Raw genomic sequence first — 13,724 nt, 5'->3', positions numbered from 1 at the left:
CTGATACGTTTTATATTTAGGACCTTCCACCATTCTGGTAGCCCATCTTTGGACCCTTTCCATTTTGTCATATTTTATGGTGAGCTCTCCTGAACTGAACACAGTACTCCAAAGGTGGTCTCACCAGCGCTTTATATAAGGGGATCCATTCTCCCTCTTCCTGCTTGTTATACCTCTAGCTATGCAGCCAAGCATCCTATTCCCTTTTTTACCGCCCATCCACACTGCTCACCTATTTTGATGAGGGGCTAGGGGCCTTACCCCTTCCCCCCCATTGGGTGGGTGGGGTTACGGGCCCTTGGGGGCTTGGTAAAGCCAACCCCTTAAGGGTTTCGGCTATGGTCGTCAGGGCAGGGCCCCAGTGTTTCGGCAAGGATTTTTAGGTTTGGGGTTTTGCTAAATTGGCTTTCCCGACAGGGTTACTTGGGTTCCCCCCCCCAGGGGCCTCCACGCCCCCCCCCCCCAATCTGGGTGGCCGGGAGGTTTTAGGCCTTTGGGGGCCTACAATTTTGTATATCTTGAATTTCGTTTTTCAAGGCTCCCATAGGCATGGCCCCCAAGAGGCGAGCCTCTTCACAGGGTCTCCTGGGTCCTCACCCTCGGGGGGCCGAGGCCCCCACGAGGAGGGCCGGGGAGGTGGGGGAGGTAGTCCCTCCCCTCCCTCTGGGCCGCTCCCTCCAGGTAACCGGGCCGCCTTTGGGCCCGAGCCAATTTTATCTGCTCAATCCTTTTCTCCTCCTTTTAGATCGCCTGGACTGCATGATGCCCGCTGGGAAGCCGCCTTCGGGGCTCGCGGCGGACACAGGCCCTCAGCATGTTTGGAGCCCCTCCAGGCAATGGAGAAGCCAGGATCTGGCTCCGGACCAGAGCGGCCTTGCGTCAAGGGATCTCAGTGTGACAGCCGGGGCCCCCCTGGGGCCCCATTGGATAGCAGGGGTGAGTCAGTTGCTTATGCACTCACACCGGTTTTACAGGGGTTACCCACCTTAACCCCCCCCAGCGGGGCTAGCCGGTCTGGGCCCCCCTTTGGGGCCCAGCACTCCAACAGGGTGCTCCCAGGTTTGGGGCACTACTGTCCAACTGGCTTGACCCCAACCGGGGCCCCATTGGTGAGCACGGTTACATCAGCAGGGGGGGAGCCAGGGCAGGGTTCTCCTACACAGTGGGAACCCAGTCGGCTCCTGCAGTAGTGGGGGGTCGGTGGCGGTACCGAGGTTGCCCCCCCTTACAGCCGCTTTGTCTGCAGTGGGGATAGCCAGTAACAGCGTGGCCACTGCATCTGACCCCATGGGGGCGGCCCCCTTTTGGCCTTCCATCCACTCCCCTGGGATATCATCTCCACCCCTCGATCAGGGATAAGATATGGCGAGGTGAATATATGGACCCTACCCGTTGGATAGGAAGTGCCCAAGAAGGAGGGGGAAAACGAGGCCCGGACTGAGCAGGCCATAAAGGTTAAGGTCTGAGTTTTCAGGTCCTGGCTTTACGCCTTCCTGACCTATGCCACCATACTAGTCGGAATGCCTAGCAACATTGCGTGAGGCATTCCGATTGAGGGTGGCCTATGATCCTGCCCTGCATTGGGCGGAAGGCACCCTACCATGTTTCCGGGTGACCCGGCAGAGTGGGACTGGACAACGGACCGATAGCGGTCATCTGATGGAAGAGGAGGAGCCGGCCGCACCCCGCACTGCGGCGGGGCATGGTGTTTGAGCCACCCAAATTTGTTTTAGTCCTGTGCCAAGGGCTCTTGTGGACGCTCCTCCTGTAAATTTCAGTGCGCCTGTGCAGTGGGTGGGGGCCCCCACGCCACACACATGTGTACACCCCCCAAGTGGATTGGAACACCAGGGATAGGACTAAACAGGCCGTTCCCGCAGCCAACAGGTCCCAGCCTGGTCAAACTTGGCCATTTGAATGGGCGCCTGCAGGGAGATCGCCCGCCCGAGCGGGCGGACGCTAGCCCTCAGGGTTTTAAGGATGGTTTTCAGATTCCTTAGCAGGGTCCGGGAAGGCTTTTCTTTCTGAAAACCTTCGCTCCGTAGGAGGAAATGAGGACTTAGCCAAGGTTAGGATTCAAAGCGCCAGGGAATGCAGAAGGGCCATCATCCAGTGTTCTTTTGAGTGTAGAACTAGGTTCTTCCACGCAGTCCGGGACTGCCGGAGGAGAAGTTGGGAAGATACGGCTCGGATTTGAGGAGGTGTCGGGCCTTGAGAAGGTAACCTTAAAACAAATCCAGGAGCTTACAGGGCTGCTTAATCTCACATGCCGGGTAATGGCTCCCGGTAGGGCGTTTTTATGCAGACTGTATTAGTTAATGCAGGGACTGAGCTCGCCCCATCATCATGTGCGGCTCAACACTGGGGCCAGGGAAGACTGGCAAGTGGGCAGACATTCATGGCCCATTTTTTAACATGGCTTCCTTCTGGCGGCAAGATTTGCTTTTCCAAGCAGACTTGCAATTGCACCCCGGCGCCTCGGACCCCTTGGCTTCGGGGTGATGCCAGGAGACCAGTGGTGCTAGTAATCATGGCCAGCCAACTGGGGGTAAGGAGTTTTTTGGGACTTCGGGCTAGTAAGGGCTACCGCAGGTTTGGCCCATACCAATTGACCAGTTGTTGGGGCACAGTGTGCTGTACACCGACCTAGTCTGAGTTTTCAGATGGTCAAGGGTAGGTTAGCGGGCCTGGCGTTCATCGCCAAGGCTCTGGGGTTTTCTAATACCTGTAGTGATTCCCGAGTCAGACGGAGGATGGAGGGATGGGCCCGGGAACGACGCCCAACAGCCTTTGTCCATAGCGCAGCTGTCGGCATTATCTGAGCGTTGGGTCAGGCTGTGTACTTTGCAATACGAAGCCAGCCTTTTTCACGCGACAGCTATAATGCTTTTCCTTGTGGCAGTCAGAATAAGTGAGGTTGGCCACCTCGATTAGGGATGCCAGCTTGCGCATGCTTCAGGGGAGCGAGGTGCTTCCGCATGATATAGGGGTACCCATCCGCCTGTGCCAGTCCAAAACGGACTAGCACGGTTGCGGCATAGTATCAGGTTAGCCCCAACGGTCGACCGGTCAGTAGGCCCAGTAGCTGCTTTGGCCGCCTTCCACGCTCACTGTGATGAAGGCTCTGGATATTTCTTTGGTCATGATATTGGGGCCCCGTTTACTAGCTATCAGTTCTGGGCTTTCACGTCACGTGCCCCAGAACAAATCGGTGCGGATCCTTCCAGGTTTGGCGCACGCTCTTTTTGTATAGGTACTGCGGCTGCGGCTGCAACAGCTGGTGTGGCGGATCACCACATCATGACCATCGGCCGCTGGAGGGCCGCGGCCTTCTGTATTATTTGAGGCCCCCCCCTAGGGTCCCCGTTATTGGCTGTTTTAATTGTCTGTTTTGTCTTTCAGCTGTATCTGGTTCCCGGCCCATGGCGTGGCTCCGTGGCCACAGTTGGTTTTCTGGGCCGAATGTTTTGTTGCAACGTGACTATCGGTCGCAACTGTCCCTGGGCTGGAAGATGGAGGTCGCCTGGAGGGGTCGCAGGGGCCTGCGCTGGGTGGGCTCCTCCCCCGTGTTTTGGCCGGTGTCGGCCGAGAGAGCCCCCGAGTGTTGGTGATCCACCTCGGGGGCAATGACCTTGGTTTTCTGGTGGCTTGGCGCGAGTATCCAAGCCTGCGATGACTTGTGGGCCATCGCTGCGGCATATCCAGACACACATATGTGGGTCTGGATTTTCCCCAGATTGGCTGGTGGGACGCTGTATTCCCTACAGCTGGGAACAGGGCTAGGTTAAGGGTCGACCTAGGCCGTTGGGAAGATTGTTAGGGAGTTTGGGAGGGGTGAAGTTAAACATCCCTTACTAAATTTTGGAAGCCCCGGCTCTACCGGGCCGACGGCGTTCACCTCTCAGATGCGGGGAATGCCATTTTCCTGTCGGACCTGCAGAGGTGCCTCCAGGAATTACTTTAGGAGGCTGGGTGGGGGTCAGGGGGCCAAGATTGAGATCTGACCCCCCTCCGTGGCAGGTTAGGGGCGGAAATGGGCAATTAGAAGCAACTGCGCATGCTCCTTTTGGGCATCCTAAAGGGTGATGGACCGCCTCTCTCCAGGAACTAGAGGTTGAAACAACGTCGGGGATTGGAGAGAGGATGTCCATGGGAATCACCGGATCCAATTCCCACGGGGATTGGAGGGTGGAGTCCTCTCACACGATGAAGGGGCGTGGCCTGGACCCAGGTGGAGGTGGTACCTTCACCTGGGTCAGCAGGGAGTTTTTGCCCAATGTTGCCAAGGAATGTTATGGTAGGAATTTCCGCCCTGTTAGTTTTGGCCTTTGCAGGTCCTTAGTTCGTTCTGAATTTAAATATTGAAATTGGCGTATGCAAATTTATGCAAATTTATTTAAATTTATGTTAATTCAATAAATGACCCATTTTTAATCCACAACATGTCTCAGCGTCGTTACTCGGCTTCCGGGGGTAATTTTTTATTGCAGGTCATATTTTTTGTTGTGAAGGGTTTTTTTTAATGGAATAGAAGAATTTGAGGAAATAACATCCAGAGATAATGTTTATTTTTCAAACCTAAACACCATCCTGTGGTGTTTCTTCTGTAATGCAGATTTGTCCAACAGAAAAAAAAACTTTGTAATCTTGCTTTTCTGCTTAGCTCAGTTCTTGCTAGACGGAAGAGGCTACCAATTCAATAACAAGCTTACTTCCTGAGGCAGAACCAGGCCTGGACATCTAGGTAAAATGAGGCCAAAACTAGATTCACTAATTAGTTAAGGAGAGAGTAGGCAACAATGGAATGTGCTTATTAAAGCTTCAAGTGTGATAAACAGGGAAGTTCTCCAATTACCATTGTAAGCCGAAAATTTCCATTTACCAACGCAAGCCCAAAATGAGCCCAACATAAGAGTTTCTGTGAGAAGGAATATTGCAATAGATTTCCCTGCTCACAGATGTTCTAATATACTTTGGTCTCACTTGTGGAACATCAGAGCAATAAATATTCCTGGTATTTTTCTATAATTAGGTACAGTGATTTTACACGGTTACTTCATTTCTAACTATTTGATAAGGTTTATAGGAGATGGATCAGGAAGTGAGTTATGTCTTTGAATTTCTACTTAAAAGACTGTGACATTGGCTGATTGAGGTTCTTGGAATATTCCTTAGTTAAGATTCTCAGCAAGCTCCTTGTAGAGACTGATATGAAGATTGATGCCAATGAATCTGACACCATCCATATAAATCTCCTAGCAAATAAAGCTTCTTTAATAGATATCTTGACTCCACTGGATTATAACATTACTCACAGAGAGGAACATAAATTGCAATACAAAGTCTTTAGAAAGGAGAGATTGAGGCAATTTCAATCAACAGAACCGCTAAAGCGCCGATTAAACGTGTTCAACAACATGTTCAAAACAATATGTCTACTCCATTAGAATTTTTTTTATTGATTAGAAAACCAGTTACCAACCACATTCATAAATTGTACTTGCAGTTAGATGAATCCAGGGTTAAGGAGCAGGGATTGGTTTTAACTTCAGACTGCAATATAGATTGACCCTCCATAAACAATATTTTATTTTCATTCAGAATCATCTACCAGGAAAGGATATAAATAACAAAACAATCTTCGTTTTTATCATAAAATACATAAGCAGAAATGTGGCCACTGTATGAAGCCAGTTACAGTTCAATGTTCAAAGGGGAATGAGTTCAGCTCGCTTTCATCGATCTGATGTGCTGTGATGGGATATAATGCAGGTCTCTGAAAAGGAAATCTAATTTAACTAGGATGCCCAGCTATTATATATTTTAATTTGTGTGATGAAGAATACATCTGTACTCTTCTTGGGTTCATGGAAAATACATTAGATATGGCTGTATGAATTTTCTTATTTGTTGATCTCCATCCTGCCCCTCATAAGGTGTTTGGATAAATATTTTTCAATCAATGGAATCTGTCCCAGGAGTTATGACCAGAATGCAGCCGCGAGAGCTGTCATGGATATATCTTGGTATACCTGTGTAACACCTGTGCTCCACGAGCTGCACTGGCTTCCTATTAGTCTCCGGGCACAATTCAAGGTGTTGGTTATTACCAGGGGTGGGCAGCAGGCAGGATGGTGTGGAACACAGTTCCACCAGCGGAAATGAAGATGCATGCACAGCTCCAGCTGATCGGCGGCTGTCACTTCCTGGATTACTGGTCTCAGCTCAGTTCTTCTTTTTTTTTCTGCTGCTGCTGCTGTGTCTGTACTCCTTGCTTTTTTCCTCTTTCCTCCTTCCTGGCCTTGGAAGAGCTTCCCTCTCTCCTCCCTGGCTCCACTCCAGCCTCAGACAGCCATCTGAGAAGGCATGGGTGCAAGCGGTGCCGGCAACATTTATTCTTTTGGCAGTACCTGTTCACCTAGCTGCCCAACCTGAGGTTTGGGGGGTGACCCAGGAGAGCATGGAAAACGCAAAGCAAATTGTCACCCCAGCGAGCAACATTGGTAAGGTTGTAAGTCAAGGACTTAACAGTTCACTTGAACGATGATGATTCTTCAAGCCACTTCCACCTGGTCATATGACCATTAAGCCACACCCACAAAACAAGCCACACCCACAGTGTGGCAGTAAAAATTTTGGCTGCCTATTACTGGTTATCTATAAAGCCCTATCTGGCTCAGGGCCAGACTATATATGGGACTGCCTCCTGCCGCATACCTCCCAGAGACCAATGAAAGCACACAGAGTTTGCCTCCTCCAGGTCCTGTCGATTAAACAATGCAGGTTGGCAGGACCGCAGGGGAGGGCCTTCTCTGTGGCTGCCCCAGCTCTATAGAACCAACTACCCCCGATGTCTCTACTGCTCCCACCCTACTGGCCTTCCGCAAGGCCACAAAGACCTGGCTTTGCCAGCAGGCCTGGGGGCCATGAATTGTCCATCTTTATATATTTTATTTATTATTTATTTATTATTTATTTATTAGATTTGTATGCCGCCCCTCTCCGAAGACTCTTTCATGGCCAAATTGTATGAATGGTGTGTATGCATATAATTATGACTGTTTTTTATACAAATGGGTTTTATTATGGGGTTTAGTTTTAGATATTACACCCAACTTCTTTTTATTGCTTGTATCTTTTTGTATTTATTATATTATTTTGTAAGCTGCCCTGAGTCCTCCAGGATTGGGTGGCATAGAAGTCGAATAAAATAAGAAAACAAAGAAAAGAAATATCTGCTGCAAACGCCACCCGGCCAGTAAATGCTCAGGTCCATCCACTCACCAATGAAGGTGAATATATTGTCTGGATACTGAGCTACGCAGCAGACCTTGTCTAGATACCAGATATCAGAATTTATAGTGTGGCAATTCAGGAACCAGTGCAGAGAAATAACAAAGACTCTTTTGTAGAAAAATAGTAAACAGTTTTCCTTTTCATTGCAAATAAAATACCTTCTGTCTCAGTCTTCTATTAACAGGAACATACTTTACTTTAACTATATGCAGTAAAGCTTACTTACACATAAGAACATAAGAAAAGCCATGCTGAATCAGACCAAAGCCCATTGAGTCCAGCATTCTGTGTCATACACTGGCCCACCAATTGTACATGGGGATCTTGAGTAGAAAGAGAAGGCAAAACCCTCCCTTTCCCTTGACCCCAACAAATGGTACTCCTGCCTACCTCAACCAATATAGAGGCAGCACATGGACATCCGTAGATACTAAACCAATTCAGGTTTCTCTGTATCAACCTCACAGCACTAACTCAATATTTACTTAATTCATTACTTAACTCATGCTCAAACTGCTTCAGCCAGCCAGCCACCAAACCACCACAAACCATTGCAAAGATGCTTTGCATCTTATAATGCTTTGGCCCAATCAGGTTGCAGTTTACACTCTATGACTCAGCATTAACATGCTTACATTCTTCTTTTACCTTATATGGTAATACAATGGAATATCATCCAGGATTAAGCTACAATCCTTCTGAGTCTGTTGAAGGAACAGAGGTTTTGTCTTCCAAGCTTTCAAAATTGTGCTAGAGAGAAGTTCCCTTAGGATGGGCCCCAAAACCTCAGAAGACAAAGCCCAGTGATGGGCCTAAATTGGAACCTCCATCCAGTCACCCCAACTCTTCTCCTAATTAAGGGATTACAGGTCATGAAATGCCCCAGTTTGTGCCATTTGGGTGATGGTAGAGATGGAAAGAAATTCCACAGAGAAAAGGACGTAAGAAAGAAAAAGGAGAAAAGAGGAGTGAGAAACAGAAAGAAAATGTGTTAGTAACAGAGCTAATGGATGTTCCGTTCCTTTTTTGACATTTTGACATCATCACATTAAAAGGAATACCACCCTTTAACATAAGAATGATCTTTTCATCTACACTCAAGTAAGCAGTGGCCTAGCAATATTTTTAGAAAATGAAGTCAGTTTGTGGATTTCTGTTGGGCATCAAGCGACACATGCAACACTAATGTTATGTGAGCTGCATTGGTGCCAGTTTGTTTCTGGTCCCAGTCCAACATGTTAGTTATTACCTTTAAGCCCTAGTTTAACTGTACAAGGTATGCAGTTCCTCAAATCTTTTTTTTTTTAAAGAAAAGGAAGGAAAAAGTTTGCAAAACTCTTCCTGTGGCATCTTTCACATCGCGGAGAAAAAAAATTAAAAGCTTCAGGTCTCTTGAAAGAGTCTCATTATAAACAAAACCTGAAACAACATAGTCTTTGCAGACTATAATGTTTGTATGGTGTATCACAGAGACCCTAATTGCTGGATGTTTCCTGTTTATGAAGAGATAATAGGAGCTTGTTTTGTGCTCATGTGTTCCTTGAAATGAGATATATATGTGTTTCTTCATTTATCACAACGACCAAAGGTTTTCTGTCTTCTGCCATTTAATCAAAGTGAGAAATGGTCAATGAACTTTTGAGAGTCAAACTTATGAATTAATGGGATGTTTTACCAGGAAACAGCAATTATTAAACTTTTTTTAAAAATGAGCTGGAACAGTGGGTAAAAAGTATTCTTATCTTGGAGGAATCAGAGATTTGCTTGAAGGAGCTGCTGATTTATTTTTTCCCCACTTCCTTAAACAGACACAAGGCCAAATAGTCAGCTTCTGTTGGCAGCTTGCTGAGAATCTATGAAGTCACCTTTCCTCTTATTGTTAAAAGAAACTAGAATGATTTCTGAAATGGCATGCAGATTTTCTAGGATAACAGAATTGGAAGGGACCTTGGAGGTCTTCTAGCCCAACCCGATGCTTAGGCAGGAAACCCTACTCTCAGGGGTGGGCTACAAATGGAAATGGAGCGCGTAGGCTTGCTCCATTGTTGTCCAGTGTGCACACTCCATGCACGAGCAATCGATGCGATTCCGATAAAAATTACCATTTTTTTGCTTGCCGCCCATGCACGGAAGCAAAGAAACTGGCAATTTTTGCTGCCGGAAAGAGATTTCGGCTGCTGCACATGCGCAGCAGCTGAATCTCGCTGCTGCACCTAGAGCTACAGCTGGGGTCGGCAGCAAAACAGCCTGCCCCAGGTCCGGCCACGTGGCCTGCTCTTTGATCTCCCGGGCTGCAGGAGAGATGCTTGTGGCACGGGAGAGCACAGAACAGACTGCACGGCCAGAATTGGGGCCACCTAGCCTGCTCCCTGTGCCATGGCCATTGCAGGAGATGATCCAGGTAAGCAAGGCGAGTGGTGGGGGGAGTGAATGGCGAGTGGCATGACAGGGGGAGTAGCAGGGGGAGTGAGGGTCACGGCAGGGAAAGCAGTGGGGGAAGCGAGGGTGAGCAGCGTGTCGGGGGCTGGCAGCTCTTATATTGTTTTGCCGGTCGCTCGCTCCAATTTCTGGGGCTTTTGTTTTGCTTCAGTGCATGTGCAGAAGCAAAAAACTCCCGGAAATCGCACATGCACGCATCTTTGCGTGAGATTTGGCTTCTGCGCAATCTTTCATATAGATGACTTCTTACATTCTTTCCAGCTAATCATAAGGTGGCAACGTAAATGAGACCATCTACATGAACAGTGTTGAATTAAATCCTCCGAGTCCTCAGAGAGAGGCGGCATACAAATCTAATATATTATTATTATTATTATTATTATTATTATTATTATTATTATTATTATTATTATTTTGGCTTCATCCTCTCATCATTCAAAGAACAAATAAGTCTCCTGCCCACCCAGAGTTCGACTAAATATATTATTTTTTTAACCATTTCCATTAATTAATATTTATAGGATTTATATATCATGGCCTGGTTCTGAGCAATAAATTCATAAATCTGTATTTAATACCTTCTGTGAAGTCACAAAACTGGGAAAAAATTATCTCCTGATCAAAGCTTATAGTTAATGAAATATCTGCAGTTCACTCCAATCTGATGTGCTTGAGAAATGTTGGCACTCTAGCAGTTCCACATCTCCAAATTGTAACAACCTTTAAGGTCAGTAGAGGAACGGATGATCTAATCAAGACACTCTTGCCAAGTACAGAGTGTTACCTTGCTTCCTGGAAACTCTGGCATTGCTTAGTCTTCCTTGCGTATACATTGCATGCGCTTGGTACAGTAAAGCATCATTTTCTGAAGCTTTTTATAAACAGTTACTTCCAACGAGGCAGATGTTCCAGAAATGATTTGCAATCCTGCTTCTTCCCGCGCGTGTCTTTATGTCGTCATGAATATGAACTGAGTTTAGAACGTGTGTCTGCAGGGAGTGTGGATCAGGAAGGAATTCCCACAAGATTAATCTCACCAGAAAAGCACTTGGCTATTTTAATGTTAAAAAAACCCGTCATACTGGCCCGCTGGTTCCAAACAAGAAAATAAAAAATCTACAGGCTGCCCCTGAGAGCCCTTGCTACTGCTCCTTATCTCTAATTATGAAAAAAAATTATAAGGATCTCTCCTGCAAGTGTCAGAATTTACAAAAGTGAAAATTTAATCCACCCACTCTTTGCTGGTGTATTACTTTTACTAAATTTGTGAAGGGGAGAGTTACAGAGAGTAACTTCCTATATGTGTAGAGATAGAATGGCATGTCCTAAAGAGTTAGAGGGAGTGATTTTGTTTTTAAAATGTGTCACAATAAGATTTCCATGATGTCCTGAAATCTTAATTTACCTTGATACAGTGGTACCTCTGCCCAAGAACGCCTCTACTTACGAACTTTTCTAGATAAGAACCGGGCCTACAAGATTTTTTTTGCCTCTTCTCAAGAACCATTTTCCACTTAAAAACCCGAGCCTCCGAAACTGTAATCAGAAAAGGCAGGTAGAAGCCTCCGTGGAGCCTCTCTAGGAATCTCTTGGAAGGAAACAGGGCCAGAAAAGACAGGGAGAACCCTCTGTGGGGCCTCTCTAGGACTCTCCTGGGAGGGAACAGGGCCGAAAAAGGCGGGGAGGAGACTGTGTGGGGCCTCTCTAAGAATTTCCTGGGAGGAAACAGGGCCGGAAAAGACAGGGAGAACCCTCTGTGGAGCCTCTCTAGGAATCTTCTGGGAGGAAACAGGGCCTCCCCCCTCCCTGTAGTTTCCCCAATCACACACATTATTTGCATTATTTTCCTATGGGAAAAATTGCTTCTTTTTACAAACTTTTCTACTTAAGAACCTGGTTGTGGAATGAATTAAGTTCGTAAGTAGAGGTACCACTGTACTTTAAACAGTTTTAAGCCCCCTCTCCGCCTCTTGTACTAAGATGGCATTATAATTGATTTTTTGGGGGTGGTTCTGTTCAAGTTGGCTTTTTAAAAAAAGATTTTTTAACAGAGTTGGAAGGGGCCTTGTACTGTAGGTCATCTAGTCCAACCCCTCTCCCAAGCAGGAGATCTTATAACCGGGTGGGGGTTCCACTTACTTGCCGCTATCAGTACACCCTCCGGGATTGTTGCGGGTGTCCATATGTGCGGCTAGCAAAATCTCGCACGAGGACATTCCCACGTGTGAGATTTTGCCCATTTTCAGCGATTTCTTTGCTTCCGCGCATGTACAGAAGCAACAAAATACCCAAAATCAGTGAAATCTTGCGCACGAGAGCATCCTTGTGCAAGATTTCTCTTGCTGTGCAGGTGCAGAAGGCAAAACTCACACGTGCACACGCATGCACGCATTGGGGGCACAGAGATGCAGGCACATCTCAATTTCCACCACAGGAACCCCAATCCCAACCATACCAGCTGCAACTCGTTACTGCTTATATCATTTCTGACAAATGGCAGTCCAATCTCTTCTTGAAAGCCTCCAGTGGTGAAGTTCCCACAACTTCCAAAGGCAAGCTGGTCGATTGTTCTCACTGTCAGAAAATGTCTCCTTATTTCCAGGTTGAATCTCTTCTTGATCTGTTTCCATCCATTATTCATTGTCTGGCCTTCAGGTGCCTTGAAAAATAGCTAGACCCCCTCTTCTCTCTGGCAGCCCTCAAATATTTCGATCACAGAATAACATCTGGAAAACCTACTTAAGTTAAAGGCATTCTATTTGTTTTTAAATTAAGCCAGGCTGAAAGGTAAACAATGTTTATTAATTGATACATGTGTATCCTGTTTTTACACAAAATGATGAAGTTGCTAGCAGCAGCTGAATATGAAGCAAAGCAAAAACCAAGATAAAAATAGGTAAAAGAATTAAGTTGGTTCATAAGGTAAAAAATGGTTGCAGTGTATTTATGGTCAACAAAAGGCAACATACCTTTATCATTTTCTTAATAAATAATAACATAAATAAAAGGTGTCTGTTTCTTACAGCATAAGTATCCTGCCTCCATAATTGTAAGCTTAGATAGTTCAGGATTGTGTCTTGTTTCAACAGAACTACAAAGTTGACTGAAACCAGCCATGTGGCCTTTTTCAGGCAAAGAGGTTAATGGCTTAGCCTTGTTTGGGGTTTAATAAACCGTTCTGTGGATTGTTGCAGTGAATTTAAAAGGACATATTTCCCATTTAGAATTTTAAAACACAGTCCTGTTTCTATCTCTCTTCTGAATCACTGGTTCTCAAGAGAAACTATAAAAATAAACAAACCAAATATTCTTACCCAGTGTAGGGAGAAAGAGACAGAAAAAACACCCTTTCTGATTAATCCTATGCATCTGGTCTTATTGTGTAAATGGTATTTAAAGTAAAACACAGGCATAGACACCAAAATCTGGATTTCTTTTTCAGCTATTAATGCAGCATGTCAAATCCAATAAAATGCTGCCAGCATACTCTTTCTTTTCTTTTCTTTTCTTTTCTCTTCTCTTCTCTCTCTCTCTTCCTTCTTTCCATCCCTCTTTCCTTCCTTCCTCTGTGTCTCTCTATCTCTCTGTCTCTTTGTCTCTGTCTTCATCTCTTTCTCTCTCTTTCAAAGTTTAAAAATATTTTAATAGTACAAGAGCCAACAAGAATAGAATATTATAATACAGATGATTATACCAGCAATTTTGCACATGCTGCATGTCATTAATAGTTTAACTACTAATCTTCCTTGGATTATAAAATCAACTAAATTCAATTCTATGTTGTTTCCAAGATGTTTAGTGATATTTACAAAGATATTAAAAAATAGGGGCACTTTTAGAGAACGTTTGACCTATCACTGGATGGCAAACCTTTCTCTCATTCTGTGATTCTTTGCAAAGACCTTTTGTTTGCTTTGACATTGCTCTTTTCTTGACGAGCAATTACAGCTAACTTATGTTTCCAGTCTGTATTCACCATAGTCTCCAAT

Source organism: Erythrolamprus reginae, chromosome 2 (genome assembly GCF_031021105.1).
Source record: "Erythrolamprus reginae isolate rEryReg1 chromosome 2, rEryReg1.hap1, whole genome shotgun sequence".
Taxonomy (NCBI): domain Eukaryota; kingdom Metazoa; phylum Chordata; class Lepidosauria; order Squamata; family Dipsadidae; genus Erythrolamprus; species Erythrolamprus reginae.
This window is presented reverse-complemented; position numbering follows the sequence as displayed.